General features: G+C 40.5%; 1 protein-coding gene across 13 annotated transcripts in view; it reads left to right on the top strand.

The window, feature by feature from the left end:
- ERC2 (ELKS/RAB6-interacting/CAST family member 2) overlaps positions 1-4,938 on the top strand; it is a 426,293-nt gene extending 421,355 nt beyond the window's left edge. For all 13 annotated transcript variants that reach the window (XR_003077468.3, XR_003077467.3, XR_003077466.3 and 10 more), the window contains one exon: positions 1,928-4,938. The gene's annotated coding sequence lies outside the window, so the exon portion shown is untranslated. The remainder of the gene's footprint in view (positions 1-1,927) is intronic.
- The last annotated feature ends 11,329 nt before the right edge of the window (positions 4,939-16,267 follow it).

Genomic DNA, 16,267 nt, shown 5'->3' with positions numbered 1-16,267 from the left:
TACCAAATTTTATTTCCATTTTAGAGGTTCAGTGACCTATCCCAAGTACGGCATTGAGGAAACAAATATAAACTTAATTTACTCAACCTCAGTTGGTATTTGACAGCAATATCCTTTTATATATTTATTTGACTTACTTGAGAAATACTTTGCATTTCCTACCTGTGGTGAGCCAGTTTTTGTTACACTCCCAATACGTGTATGGTTTCCTGATGAATGGAGTGGGTTGATTAAGTGGGTGGGGTTTATTTGGGAGTTTCATTCTGTACTAAAACCACTATGAAAATCTGAGGAGCAAGCTGAAGAGAGATTGTGTTTTGTGATTGGCTGCTGCTCCTCAGATTGGACTCTATTCTAGCTTCTTTTTGAGCACGTAAATGAGTGTTAATTGCAAAGGAGCTTCAGCCTGTAAAACATCAACTATATTGAAAATTTGCTGTGATTATATTGCAGAGAACCTGTTAAAAAATAGACATTTTTGTGCTAAGGTTTCTGGAATGTACTCTCTTTGTTAATTTATATGGGTGCTTCCTATGCCTATATATCTCTTTGAATGATGATTAAGATATACTCAGCGCACAAAAGAATGGGAGCTATGCACAGTTCACGAAACGTCACGCATGCTCTGACTTACAGTTTTCATAAAAAGTTCACAAAGATTTTATGTGCCAGAACTAGTAACATGATCTACTTTAGGAACTCCCTGGCTTTCCAGCTCTGCAGAAGTCATTTTTTCTTCATTCACAGGCCAGACCCAAAGTCTTTTAAAATCAATGGGAATCTTTCCACATTTCAGTGGGCTTTGGATTAGTCCCGAAGTGTTTTAACCAGAAGAATTGTACCAACTTCCCACTGGAGAAGTAAAACTATTCATCTAAGTCTGTGTTAGATAAACCATTATATGTGGTTGCCGCAGAGGGAAGAACTTAAAAACAGGGATTGAAAGTGATTTGCAAGTTTATTTGTCTGCATTCTATACAAAGTGTTGCACTTCACTCATAGCGTAATTACTGTGCTAAATATTAGCTTCTAGAATTTAAAGAAGCATTTTAGTAAAAAAGTTCTATTACAAAACTTAACACTTTTTCTGCTGCATTGCAAAAGTGTAAAAATTCAGCAGCTGTTTCTTTTTTATATAAAAACGGATGTTTTGGAAACTCTTTGCTTACATAAATGCAAGCTTAACAGCAGAGGGTCGCATACATAATGCATTTCCACTTCTCTAGGAACAAAGTCAGTGGATAAATGAACAACTGCCCTGCAGTGGAATCATTTAATTCCTCCCACTCATCTGAGATACAGATACTGTGAATAAGACTAATTCACTGCCCTTGTTAAGGAATACTGTGCCTTTTGCTTGCAGCTAAGCTGGTGTAACAATACAAATCATTCAGGCCTCATGCCACAGTCACTTGCCTCTTCCAAACCCATGAGCGGCAGAAGACACTTTCTGCTGACTGACTCAAGCTTGCACCATTCCCTTTAGCAGTCCCATAGATTTCAGCAGTACCAGCCATGGAGAACAACCGACACTGACTGCATGGCAGAAACAAACAGACGATTCCTTTGGTTTCCAAATGAAACATTTAAGTTTACTAATAACAGTTCCACTTCAAAGCTACTGTGCCTGCATAGAAGACCAGAAAACTCATTTGCAGAATCACAAACACAACAGAATTTTATATATTTGGAATTTAAAATCATTCCCATTTAGGGGCAATCTTGTCATACAAGTCATCTGTGGAAAAGATTGCCACACTTTAAGTGTATCAAGTGGGTTCAAATCAAATTAAATCCTCACTTAATACTTAGTCCCTAGAAAAGCAATGTATCTACTGATGTTGATGAGAATCTTGATTAGATGAGAACTAGGATGTTGTTACTTGAAACGTTTTATTAATTGGAGTATTTTGTTCCCTTGTTACAGTTGTCAGAGGAACTAGTGAAAGAGGAAGAGAAAATGTAGCACTGGAAAGTAACGATGATAATCTATTGCATTGGATCTCCAAACATGACCATGATGTCCTGGAGAAGATCACAGATGCAGAAAATGAATGCTAAGGTTGATATCTAATGAAATGCTGCATTAATTGGCATCTTCTCCATTATTTCTTGTAGTCTGCTATGAAATTAGATACTTTGGAAAACAATGAAGGAGACTCAAGCAGAAATTACAAGAGCTTTATTTCTATCTTTAATGGGTCTTGCAAGTTATTGTTTTCACAAACAAAGTGTTCAGAATATTATTGTTTAATGAAGTTCAGTTAATCAGGTTATGTAACTTTTTTTGGTAAATCGATACTGATTTTAATACATAATTCAGATGTAGGTAATTTAGGTATGGTATCTGCATTTGCTGATTTTACCTAGTCTATTCTAAATCTTCTATTGCACTAGATTATCAAAGAGGTATTAGTAAAATGTTATATAAAGGGTGTTGGCATTAATCTTAACCCCAATTAGATGTGGGCTTTTCAAAAAGTTAAAAACAAGCCTTTACCCTCCTCTGTTTTCTTATATCTACTGATAATTATAATTAAAACAAAACAACACGACAAACCAAAATGAAAGCAAGCAAACAAACAAAATAAACAGCAACAAAAAAAGAATGAAAAGAATCACATTGTTAGTATAACCGGTATTAAGCTCTGGGCCAGGTTGGAAATGAAATCAATTTTTGGTACTTATAACTGATGGCAAAGATTAACTCTATGAAAATATGGTGTGTGTCTCTGACAATGCATAGGACATCTAATCTGATCATAAATATACAATTATAAACAAGATGTATCTATTCCTGGATGGTAAAAGCTTGAGGCGTATATAAATACATATGTTTGTATATATATGGACTATATGGACATATACACAAGGACGTATCAACCTTTTACCATCCAAATGCATACAGATCTTCAACAATGAAAGCTGGGACTCTTTAAAAAAATAAAAATAAAGCAAGATTGCTGTGAATACAGTATATGCACTAGGTCTCCTGTAAATGAGGAACTGTTTGTTATCATTTTCTGTGTTGAAAAACAGTCTCCAACATGGATCCCAATGACTTTTAGATGTTAAAGAAGAAAATAGCAATGAACAAACAGCCCATAGAGGCTGTCTGAATCACCAAAATACGTCTAGTAAAATAAATTTAAAGCACATGCAAGGAAAAATAAAAATGTGAAGTCATTACATTCAGTGAGAGAATATTAACTGATAGATAAATGTCTACCACTTCTCAAGCAGAGGATCCTTGTGACTCCATGAACACTTCTGGTCAGTCTGGCAAACCTGCAAATGTTTGGCTGTTTTATTGGGGCATCTTTTCGTTCATGGAAGAAATGCTTCCATGGCGAAGGGAGTGGGAATAGAATATCTATGTTTTTAAAGGACAAACAATAAATTTAAGCATGGGTGGCCTTAATCCTTAGTAGTTTTTCTTTGCTGCTGTAAAAAAGAAAAATCTAAGTGGATACTCCTAAAGTCTTGCACTGAATTTAGAAAAAATATTTTTTGAACCTGTGGTGCAATTAACCCTAAACATCCTACATGAGCCATACATATAGCCCTTTAAAGTGATTGTCTAGAGATGATATTTTATTTATTTGTACCATAATTCTTGGTGCAATCAAAGAGCAATTTATTTGAGCAGGAGTCCTGCTGGATGCTACTGTTTTCCATAGATAGAAAATGTACAGAATTAGTATAGCATAGATAATCCAAATTTCATTCATGTTTAAAAAGTTTGTCCTTTAACTATCAATGGCATTTTAGATTTTTGTTTTGAAACAGCAAAGCTTTTGGGAGTATATTTAGCACATATGACAAATGTTGCACTTGGAAACTCAGACAACAAAGCTTAGTTTCTTGTGACAAATTTGTTGTCACAGTAGGGGACAATCGTCTGTGTCTCTTACAATCAGGTCTTAACCTTAACTCTGCAACTGAATACTTGAAGTAGGAAATAAACTAGGGGGAAATAGGGTCAGATGCAAAGCTGTATAGTTAGATATTTATATGTATGTGCCAATTTTGTCACAGGTATTACTTTAGGGGCATTTTTGCTCCATTCATGTTGGTAAGAGTATTGATCTAAACTTTTATCAGGGCCTACAGTTTAGCCCTAAGGAGGAAAACTCTGTCTAACATTGCTTCTTTCTTTACCTTTCTTCTTCCTTTTCTTTTTTTCATTTCATGTGATACTCTACGATGTTTGCAGAAAATCTTTTCATATACTAAAATAGAATCTCGGGGTTTACAATAAACACTGTGATGTTGGGAAAATATTTTATTTCAGCAATGTTTGGTAGTTTTTTTCCCCCTCAAAGTGTAAAGAAGCAAACCAACTTTTGGTTAACACTTAAGATAATGATTATTATTTTAATGTGAGATCAGTCTTGTACTTCGCATTCTTTCTTTCATTTAAATGTACAGTATGAATTTTGTATTTAATGAATTTTGTGTATCCAGTATGCACGTACCTGCACATTGACTTTCATTTGAAAGTGAGTTCCAATTTACTTTTTAAACAGTGTTTATGAAAAGACCTCAGATGTGTTGACACAAACTATATCTGCAATGTTTTTTTTTTTTGTGTGTGTAGGGTGACGTTTGAATGTGATGTTCTGCAGCAATGGGTCAGTATTCCCTAATAACCTTAGATCCTCATTTGATAGTGCTTCTTGTAATACTTTTCTCAAGTGAGTGGCATGTTCTGGATTGTGATATTGATATGTGGTTAAGGATATTGATATGAAACTAAGGAATTCCTAGAAATTAACAGTGGGCATGTATTAGACAGTCATTGTAATTTAATGTCTAGTAGAAGTGTAAAGTACCAAGGTATTTAGAGTTCATAACATTGTTATCATGTGTATGGGAAGTATTTAGTGTTGATCATCTTGTTTATATTCATCAAATAAACTTTGTTTCTTTCTGAAATCAGTGTTGTGTCATTAAAACCACGTTTAATGACTGTACGAAAATGTGTGAGAGATGTTTTCCACATGGTAAATCTATCACACTCCTTATTTCTCTAATTGCTACCATTCAAAGTAATTTATCTTCCTGTTGTTACTATCACATAAACTGTTTAAGAAAGCATAACAAGGAAAATGTCTCCTAGGCCCTGCTCCCAGAAATGCTTACCAGCAACTTTACTAAAGTGAGTAACCATTTTCCGGACTGGGCTCTTAGCAAGCAATATGCTTTTGAGAGGGTTTCTAAAACATAATATTCTTGTGTGACCCTCTGTAATTGCATAGAAAATTACATTTTGTTTATGTACTTTACTGACCAAAAGCCGTAAGGTGTGAAATTCTCTGCACAGTCAGCTCCTTTTTCAGCTGCCTGGTAAGTGGTTCCCCGTTTCCATTATGTTCACTTTTTTTAGAAAAGGAACTTTTGTTGAGCAGGAATTTCTTACCTCATAGAACTCCCCGGGCCAGCTCAGGGCACACACAGCAGGAGAATAAAAGGTAACTAAGTATGCATTTTACTTAGGTTATTTAAAAACACAGTCTCTTAGTTTTAAGCTCTGTTTCTTTACCTATAAATTAGTTTTCTTGGTAAGAGAGTGCTATACACTAACATAGGGTATTAAGTTTCACTTTAAACTACAGCTAAATATATATTTTTCGTGCATTTTTCTTATGCCTACTTAATTTTGAGATGTAATGCTTTACACTGAGTAGCAGTCGCTTCTATCTCCTTTCTAGACCTGCTACAGTTTTCCAGGACTGTCTTGTTCTGTGTTCAGACAGCACCGGTACCAGGGCTCTCGTGCCGCTCCGCTGGAAGCACACCGGTGGTGTTCCCTCACATGATGCTTCCTGCACTGAGGGCAGCTCCTCCTTGTGCCCAAAGGACACAGTAAGTGCCCATATGCCATACAAGACCATACAGAAGGAAGACAGAGAGCTCTTGGTGCCTGTTTTCTGAAAAACTGTTGTCAGTCCTTCCTCTCCAGAAGGGCTCTGAGGGCCGCTGGAGGAGGCAGGACACTGTGGTGAGGCAGCTCCTGGGATCACAACTCTGGCTACAGGAACCACAGCCTTTGGTAGCACACCTCAGACTAAAGTTTGAGTTCATAAGTCAAGGGCTCCTCCAGCCCACCTGGAGCGAGCCTGAGTAAGAGTCAGCCTCTTCTGAGCTTGAGGTTTCCTCGTAAGAGAGCCTGTTTGTTCAGTCCAAACTTAGACCGAAGTAGCTTGAGGTCTGAGTGAGCAAACATACAAGCAATGGGGGACATTCAGGGGATGAAGCCGAGTGTCGGTTTGTACTTCAAGCCAAGATGGCTGTTCAGACATACTCTGAAAGTGCCAAACAGCTCTGTGCCAGCGTCAACCAGATAAAGGCAGCTCAACACCTCCTGCATCTCCCAGGCATTCCCACTGTGCTCTAGGCCCAGCACTGGATCCTGGAACAACTGCACTAATTATGCACGCTGAGCAGAAACTCATCAGAAAGAGCAAACAGGGTCAAAGAGCAATGTGACTGTATTTCACCTGTTGACATTGCTTCTCTAAAACATGAAACTTTTAATAACTGATGTATTAAATCATTCTAAATGAAGCCAAGTCAGCTCTAAATTAGCAATAGATTTCCCATTATGAAGTCAGTGGGAGCCCCGCACGTTGCCAGGACAGGATTTTACCCATATATGAAAAAGACAGCTGATGTGGAGGCACACTTTCCTCTTGTAAGATTACAGTGATGTTATTTTGTGCTCCTAACTTTTCAGACAAGGTGTCTCTTCTTCCAAAGCATCTTTTCAAACAGGAGGCAACCTCTGCTTTCACAAGGAACAGCCTTCACTGCACACTTCAGGTTTTGTACAGCCCGGAGGCACTGGTGCAGGAGCAGCTCTGCTGAGAAGTGCACCTTTGATGGGCACAATTACAGAATTAAGGACTTACTTTGTTTGGTTTTACATTCCATCCACTTTTTAATCTTCAAAATGACTCTGCCTTCAGAATAACGATGTTCTACAACCAGATTCCTACTGGTGTAGGGGAAGAGGCAAAATATCAGTGCATCATTATGACAACACACGTATCCCTTTGAAATGCACACTTGATTGCGCATCACAGATTGCTAAACCATATATTCCCATGTAGCTGCAAATCCAAGAACTTTGAACTCATCCAGTTTCAAGTGGAGGCGACTGTCCAACTTTAGAAAGGCCGTGCTTTGGGTACTCACCCAAGAGAAGCCAGGAGACAGCAGATGTTCTGGCAACTGCTGGCTGCCTTGCGCTCGGGGAGCTGGGCTGGTGGAGAGCAGCCAGCTCCCTCCAGATGGAGCAGACAGCAGAGAGGCGAGTGGGAGGCTGTGTGAGGAAGTTAGATAGCTCCAGATAGCAAAGGACTGATGATGTGTGGCTCCACATCACCTAACCGACTTTCGAAAGGCTGCACAAGAGAAATAACCACCAGTCTGCAGTTAACCTGAGTTCAGTTAGAAGTCTCCTTGTCGTGGGAAAATCTATAGGAAGGAAATATCTTTGAGAATGCATGATAATGCAGCATGATAACTATTTTTTATTTGAATGAATTTTGGACAAATGCATTCCTTGTAAATGAGTTATCCGGGCCTTGCCAAATATGCAGCAAAACAGTTATTATAGCAAATTACACCATCATCTAAACACCTCTGTTTTGGCTCTTAGTGGATTTATTTTGCAATAAGGCTTTATTATTATTATTATTAATATTATTGTCTAATATTGCTGTATTTGCTGCTTTGGTTACCATAGAAATTAGTAATATTGTGAACAACAACATGCATACAAGAAAATTTCACAAGAAGAACGCCCTGGGTAATGAAGACCTACATGTCTGGTAATTCCTAACATAGTTCTCAAGTCTATTGATTTGTGTCCTCATATGCATTTTATTATGGGCATTATATTTCCTTTTAAATTTCTAAAAATAAACAGCCGAAGAACATTCTTTTAAATGGCGAGATTTTGGTTACAGGTTAACACAGGCCAAAAGAGAGCACAGATCTGTCCTGGAGCTCTTACAGTTGTTATGTTTTGTTTAAATAAAAAAGATCCCTATTGCAATCCACTCAAGGTCGCAGAAGCGCAGTCGTTATGGACCAGCCATATTCCTCATGCACAGCTCTCCTGCCCTCTGAACCTTCTCTACTCTGAGACCAATCAAAAGTGTGAAGGCAGGATTGTTGTCTGCCATGATAAGGGTGTGCATTAAGGAACTAGCCCAAAGTTTACTGAAGTGAACTGAAAGACTATTGACTTACAGTGGGTTTCTGATTGTACCCCATTTCCTTCTCTCTGGAGCATATGTGTATGTTTATAGGAGCATGGGGCCAAACCATTTCCTCTATCTATCAAAATTTGAGCTAAATGTAATTCAGATGAACCAACTGCCTGACTTTTTGAATGCTTTGTGATAAGAAAATAGATCTTAGGTTTCACTGCAGAAGTTCATTTACAATCTATTTTGTTTATAGTTGTCCTGACTGTGTTTCTAGGTCAGCACTCTACCTACTCTTAACACAGACTCTCATTATAGTGTCTCTACTTTATGTTCACTTATCTCATGGTATTTGTTACAATTGAATAAGTATCTTTCAGTCTGTAGGCTGGTTTGCTATTGCTATAGATAAATTTGCTATTGCCTCAGGGAGTGAAATGAATTATATCTGAGTCTGTTTTCTAAAACAAAGCAACTTTTGACCGACCTTTCAGCTGGGGTTATTAAAGGAGAAAGAAGAGGGAAAACATATTGACAGACTCCCAGAGCAGCTGTCCAGGTAGCTAGCTTCAAGAGGATTTGTTCCAATTCTGATTCCACTCACCATGTCAGCGTTATTCTCACTGGAGTTAAAGAACCAGTCTCCATATCTGAAAGCTGAAGGTTGTAAATCTCCCTTGTGAATGTTGCCTATGACAGGGAAGGAAAGACCTGCATAATTACCACTTGTACTTCCTCGGCGAACATGAGCTCAAGTCTGAAGCAAGGAGTTGGGTCAATAAAACATCAAGGTCTGAAAACTACAGGAAAAGACCTGTCCAGCTCGTATGATAAGGAACTTGTTCCTAGCTACAAAAACCAGAATATTCTGGTGGAAGCCTCTTCATCAGACCTTTGCATTATGCAGGTATTCTTAAATTTTCTTTCAGATTACCAGCAGTTAGTGCAATTTACAGCTAAATTATCCAAAATACCTCACAATCTTCCTTCCTCTGTGAAGCATGTCGCAATCAATATAGTTACCCTGCTAAAATACAGAGAATGTTTCGTGATGTGACCAGTGCCTTTGAAACACTCTAGGAATATAAAAGCAGAGAGCAGTAGCGCCCTGTTTCCACGAGTGATGCTGCTGAAGTCAGGAGGAATTCCTCACAGAATATCATCCTTTGTGTGTGAATGAAGGATATCAGTGCCTGGTATTTTTTTGGCTATAACCAGCCAGATAACTTAAAGAAGGAGAATGCAATTACTCACGTGAGTAAAATTTGTACAGGACTTAGGTCCTGAAATCAATTTGAAATCCTTTTTGGGTTAATGTGACCACTCACAGTCATAACTACACCTCTTCTAGTCCTTGTCCACATCTGTTCTTTACATACATCCTCTCAGGGAATTATTTTAACACTTTGCTGCTACTCTGTGTGTTCTTCTCCATTGCAGTCATAGGGGCATGCAGATCTGATTTTTCTACTTTTCTGCAGTGCTTTTCACATTTTGAGCTCTAAATTCCCTCATGCAGAAGTGCCATATGCAGTCTTTGAAAGCTTTTTTGAAGGAATCCGTGATTCTTCAGCCGCTTTGCCATCTTCTCCAGAGGTGTGCTGAGGATTTCACACAACACAGCAGGAGGCACGTAAGGTAAGAATGTCTGAAGTTAAACATGTTTCAGGTGTGGATTATCCTAATGGGACGGGTCCTGTGCTGCGCAACACTGTGTGACGATGCTCTCCTTCCAATGCCTGCTGTGTTACTATTTGAAGATAATCAGCATCTTGGAGAATGGAGGCTGAACTACAGAAAACCTTGTGACATTTTCCTAACAAATTTAGGTTGCCATCATGAGTGTCCCAGAGAATTGGGCAAATCAGGCATTTTAAAATAGGTTCTTTAGAAGTGATGGTGCTTAAGAGCTCACTTTCCTATTCAGTTTGGCTCAGTAATTGTTTTTCCCCCTCACTTTTAAATTCTGCATACAAACGGTGAGATGTTTGGCCCTGCATGTTTTTTAAACTCTAGGTGATGAGTGAAAAATTGGAAAGAAAAGGCATTTTTTGAAGGTGATCTGTTGGACCTTTACACCACAGCCACTTCTGAGAAGCCTTTTGATTACTCAGTGACAAAGACAGTAAACTGTACCCTGAAAATAAAGCAGATGAGATGTTTGAATTGAGTAATTCATAGGAAAAGAATGGTGCCCGGGTGAGTAATAGCCTAGTACTTTCATGAAGGTCAAGCACCATGGGAATGGGACAACTTTATAAAATCAGATGGTTGCATTTTGCAATTTTGTTTCCTATTTGCATATACAAAGCGTTTGAAAGCTGCTTCCTTAAGCCATGTTATAAACAAACCGGCATTGAAGAGATGGTGGTTTTGATGTTATGCACATCCCCCTTGTACTACAGGAATTAAGATGAAAAGGACGCTTCCCTCTAGTGCCGCATTGAAGTACAGTTTTGTAATTTTGCTACGCAGACAAGTTTACCAATTCTTAACAATATACTGGACATCCACATAAAATGAATAACAGATTTTTAGGAAGAGCTCTTTAACAAGTATTTTAAAAATCTGATTTCACTTTGAGTTAGCTTTCAAAATCCAGTCCAGATATATGTAAAGAATATAAAATGTAAATATATTTTCTAAAGTAGTACAGCATGTGAAATTTATGAATTGTTACATGCTTTGCTAATACAGCCGAGTGAAGCTTAGCCTCAGATCAGATAGAATCTTTTAGATAAATCATTTATGACTAGATGACTTCTTATCCAAAAGTCAAATATGTGATCATTTACAGAGGTCAATGGTTATATTCTGCTCTGTGTTCCATAATCAGCTGAAATAAACCCCAGGAGTCCCTCCTGATTGTATAGTCACAGGGTCACAGTATAATAAAATGCTGCTCAAGTTGTATTTCAGACAAGGAATGCTCTCCCCACAACTATTCTAGTCTCGGGGACAGGACTGTCAACATCCAATTCACTACAAATGGCAAGTATTAAGTCCAATATATTGAAGAGAACCACTCTATATACTTAGTGGTAAAAAGCCCTGCTGCATCACACCTTTAACTATTTAAGTGACTTTTAAAATATATATTCTACACTCCTTTTTTTCCTACTTAGGGAATCCTGTTGGGATTTGTAACTAAAGCACATTTTTTGAGAAAGGGGAGAGGTACTGAAAAACTTGGGAATATTTTTCTAAGGAACACAAATTGGTGTTGTGGGATAGGGAAGAAATGCTACTAGTTTCCATGGAAATAAATTGAGCATATTTCTATGAAATCCTCATGGTATCCTACTCATGATAATACAAAGCTCACACTGGTATTGTCAAAAAAAAAAAAAAAGTCACAGGATGATGGAAATGCATGGAAATGCACTTCTGCTTGAAAAGTAGATGAAGTATTAGCCTCTGGCATTTCTGTCATTCCATGGAAACACATGTGGCTAGTCAGGAAAGCACAATAAATGTTCTGCATAAAGCCCTGCAGAAATGAATGAGATTCTGTTTTCCTACGGAGTTCACTTCAAGCCGCAGGTCAGTACCTCCACCTCTGCACTGGGTAAGCTACTCAGTGATTCAGATGTTCTAGAAGGAAGTGGTTTATGAAGATATTAGCATCACAGCTGCTTAAATAAAGAAAAGTTGCTAAACTGGCAACCCGTAATAAAGACAATTAGATAAACTGAAGTGTGATGAGTACTACTGTGCAATTAAGTGGCTACTTCTGCAGCCATTCCTTTGCTTGTCTGCTTTGTTAAAAGTGATATCATAGAGTCACCACTGTGCTTTGAATTATAGGTTATTCCAGCCTGGTTAGATGGAAGAAATGCTGTGACCAGGAAAGATGCCAGCGAGTCAGGGCTGGGCAATTACTACAGCTGTTCAAAGAAGCACACTGGGCAGTAATGAATACCTGTCATGCTTTCCCAGAAGCAAAAATACAGCTATTTGACAAAAAGGCTGACAGTGTTCTGTAATATTATAAAGAACAGAAGACCATCTCCAATAGCACAATAAACTGCTTGGATGCTTTTTCTCTGCCTTTAAATGAAGAACCAGAACAAGAGGCATACGTGTATGGAAGGAGCATGGCGTGCTTCCAACCACAACAGTCCTTGCTTCTTTCAAAGTTACACCATGAGCACTTTCTGTCTGACCACTCCTCAAAAGGTGACAGTCTTTAGGCCCTTAGACAGCAAAAGAGAATGAAAGGGAGTCAATGAAAAAATACCTTCCAACTCTTCAAGCCTGGGTTAGTGTTTTTAGCAGGGGAAGCACTTGTCCTAAGTGCCAAGTCTACACTCACTGACCCTGTACAGTCTCAACACCCATGGGAGCAGTCAGCCTGGTCCCATGGCTGCACTGCCAGTGTAACCTTGTGTTAGTCACTGTGGGCAAACATTCACATCATCAGTGCTGTTGCCAAAAGTTTTCACAATTTCTGTTTAAACTGAGGAAAACAGTGTAGGTCCGAAATGAGACATTAATCATTCCGTGAAAAGGTAGAGATGAGAGTACCACCAGGGCAAGTCAGAAAGTACCTAATTAAATACTGAAAATGAAAAGTTCAAAGTTAACCTAAACCTTAAATATCTCCTTAAAATGAGTTGTTACACAATATTAATACAAATAACTGGTAAGAATCAGTTCACAGACTATTGTGGAGCTGGAAAGATAGGGTTAAATTTATTGGATACGTTGCTCAGGGTGCACAGACTGATAGCTATGCTCAGGATTGTATTGGCTTTAAGCAGTCACAGGCAAATACACATTGGCTTAGCTGTTATGACATGTCTTTAGTTCTAAGGAAATGATGAATTATCTAAGCAGTCTTTAAGATAAGTGTCATATAAGCTCTAACCAGGCTCCCTCCTCTCACTCTTAAACACACCTTACTGATGATATGTCTGTGTGCACAGATTTGAAGATGTGCTCAGAGATATTTCAGGTCAGAGCACCAGACATCATCCACCTACATTCCTCCCTGAGCTATGTAGACTTTGGGGATCCCAAATCCTGCCGTTGTCCTGCTTGCATAATCCTTGGCTAATCCTCCCTGGGAAGCAGTGTGGCTCAGGTGCGATGCAGCCCCACGCACATGGCTATGACCGTGTCAGGAGTGGCCGTCACATTGGTCCATGCACATGGGGTGCCCATGGTACACTGTTCTCTCTTCCTCTTCCACATGTACATTTGTGCCTGCTCATGGTCTACTGGTTTACTAACAGTAAAATCCGAGAGCGGTGCCTGTGGTGGTGCAGAGCTGGCATGGCAGAGCTCCCTTCGTGGTCACCTCAGGAGAACGAACTCTGTGTGCACCTTTATGTGTGTGCTGGGCAGAGGTGGGCTCGGGCCACTCAGGAGAAACCTCTAAGAGCCCTCCAGAGTTTATGGGAGGTGCCTTTGGCCTCAGTGAAAGAAGGCGCTGGTAGCATTAGGAGAGGGAAAGTACTCTGTTGTTAAGGAGTGGTGGTGGGATTGTTTATTTTTCCTCCCATAAACGTTTTTTTTAAGGTCCTAATGGAAACAAAGCAAAGTATTATTCCTCTAAAAGCACTATTCTTTAAGTAAACCAGACTCGCTACTTGAAACATTCCAATGACACATGGTGGCAGGAGGGGGATGGCTGCGATGTGGATGGGAGAGGTATCCTGAGATAAAGACCCGAAGCTCGTATGGCACAGCATGAGGGGATGGGGCGGGGTGGACAAGAGAGCAGCAAATGCTGCTGGGGCGTGAGTGAGCCCTTCGGTGTCTGTCTTCAAAGTTTCTTTCTAACTCAAATGATTCTGTGATTCCATGATCCTACCACTAGCTTCTGCAGCCCTGTTATTTCAGAGCAGATTGCCAGAATCTCCCATTTCTGGGTCTGTATCAATACAGAAATTGGCCAATAAACAGCAGCTAATGTTGCTGCGAGGCACCAATGTGCAGCAGAAGGCAGCTCATGATCTGAGCTGACCACTGTCGGTCCCTGTGCTCACTAATGGTGACATCTGTGGTCATCCTGCTTCCAGAGCCTTTGGTTAGTTCCCATCTTCATAATGAACGCCCTCAGATCTGTTTTCCCCTCTGACTAAACACACCTATGCACTGAACCCAGCCTGTGATCTCAGCAGTGGCAGCAAGGTTCAGGGACTGCAGGGGAGGATGGAGTGAGAAAAACTCACCCATTTTGCACATTAAAAACCAAAATCGAGTCCACAATTTTCCTTCTCCAGATGATAACACAAAGAAATGTGGAGTGTTCTGAGGGGGCTACCTGTTAGGCAGCTAATGATAATAATAAATCTCAATAGCCATCATCAATTCACAAATGAAGTGGTATATTCCTTTCCACGTGCAATTGCATGTTTTAGGAAAGCAAATAGCCTTAGGAAAACACACATACTACTTCAAGGCAGTTACATCTCTGTCCCTTGAAGCTTAAAAGTGATGCCCTGGGCAGGTGTTCCCAGGTGCTGGGCAGAGAGCACGTTAGGTGCTCAGAGCAGCAGAGCGTGTTTGCTTTTGTCAAATGGTCTCTGGTGTTGTGCATGGCCCTCACCCCAAAACCATACACATGCACAACAACCCCAAAGCAGCTGCAGGGGGGGGTTCTGCCTTCACAAGGTTTCAGTGTAATGTGTGATACTTCCTATATCATTTATACGAACGCTATGAAAACCTAAAGAGACATGCAGAAAATGACCTTCTTTCCTAGAGGGCTCTGCTTCCCTCCAGGTTCTTCGTGATGGAGCAGTGTGCCATCAGCCTGACTGCCTGTTTGCCATCAGTCAATGTGAAAAGACAGAGATCACACAGCAGCACTGCGATGAACACGTGCACGTAGCGTCCTGGTGTGACAGCCCTCAGTTAAAGTGCATTATTCTGCAGAATAATAAAAGGACAGAAACCCATCTGAGATACTGGAAATGACTCATTTCTGTCTTACAGAGAACTGTTGAGCCACCAGATCTATGGCAGACCATCGATCCAACCAGGTGCACTGCTCTTCTGGGGTTCTGCTGTTTGGATATTCACCAACACCTTTGCATTTCCTATTATATTACTGAGCAGCCTGGGGTTTTGGAGTATTATTATTATTATTTCATTTTATTTTTTCCTCATGAAAATGCTCAGACATTGGTAGTAGACACATGGCACAACTGTCCCATTAACCATGGAGCTCCACGACCAGCAGCCCCACAGACACACAGCTCAGGCAGCACCAATGCCTGTAACGTCAGCGCTCCTCCCTCCGGCCCCCTCTAGCTTCACCCAGCTGGTTTAAATAGCGAGGAGAAATTAAAATTCTTCAAGCCTTGCAGGATGTTTGGATTTCTGCCCTTTATTTCCACTTCTGTGAGCCACGGTTTGAAAACGTGCCCGTGATTTATTCGTTCCCCAGTCCTATTGCTGTGTACAGCAGCGCCCAGGAGCGCCCACAGCATTATGCCATGACCCGATGCCAAACATCACTCACTACAAGCACGTGGTGAACTGCTCGGGGCTCTTTATTAGCTGATTTCAGGCGATCTTTCCTGTTTTACAGCGCGACTCCTCCCCTCTTTCCAGATTTCTGCTATTCTTTCCTAATTCTAGTGATTTGAGAAATGACCTTTAACCCACGCAGTCTGCAGACTCCTAAAGGGGATAATTGAAATGCCACAGTAAACCAAAGGCAATAAAATATTATTTACCATGCATAAAACTAAGGTTGGCCTTCCCCACAGCAACGAACCCCTTTATCTCCCCCTCCCCCTATACACCCACCTCCCACTCCGGGTGCCCGGTGCCGCACCTCAATTTACCCGAGGAGCGAACCCGGGATGCCCCATGGGACGGCTCCCCGCGCCGGGCACCGAACGGAGCCGCAGCACGGGACTGCGGGCGGGCAGGAGCCGGGGGCGGTGGGTGGAAAGGGCTTTGCCTGGGGACAGTGCCTACCTGGAAGGCTGCACTGCGGCGGGGGGACAGCTGCGGCGCCGGTGCGTGTGCTGCGAGGCTGCGCCGTCCCCCCCCCCCCTCCCTGTCGGACTGCAGAAGGGATTTTGCAC

Source organism: Gallus gallus, chromosome 12 (genome assembly GCF_016699485.2).
Source record: "Gallus gallus isolate bGalGal1 chromosome 12, bGalGal1.mat.broiler.GRCg7b, whole genome shotgun sequence".
Taxonomy (NCBI): Eukaryota; Metazoa; Chordata; class Aves; order Galliformes; family Phasianidae; genus Gallus; species Gallus gallus.
The sequence above is the reverse complement of the archived record's forward strand: the minus strand, read 5'-3'. Positions and strand labels throughout refer to the sequence as shown.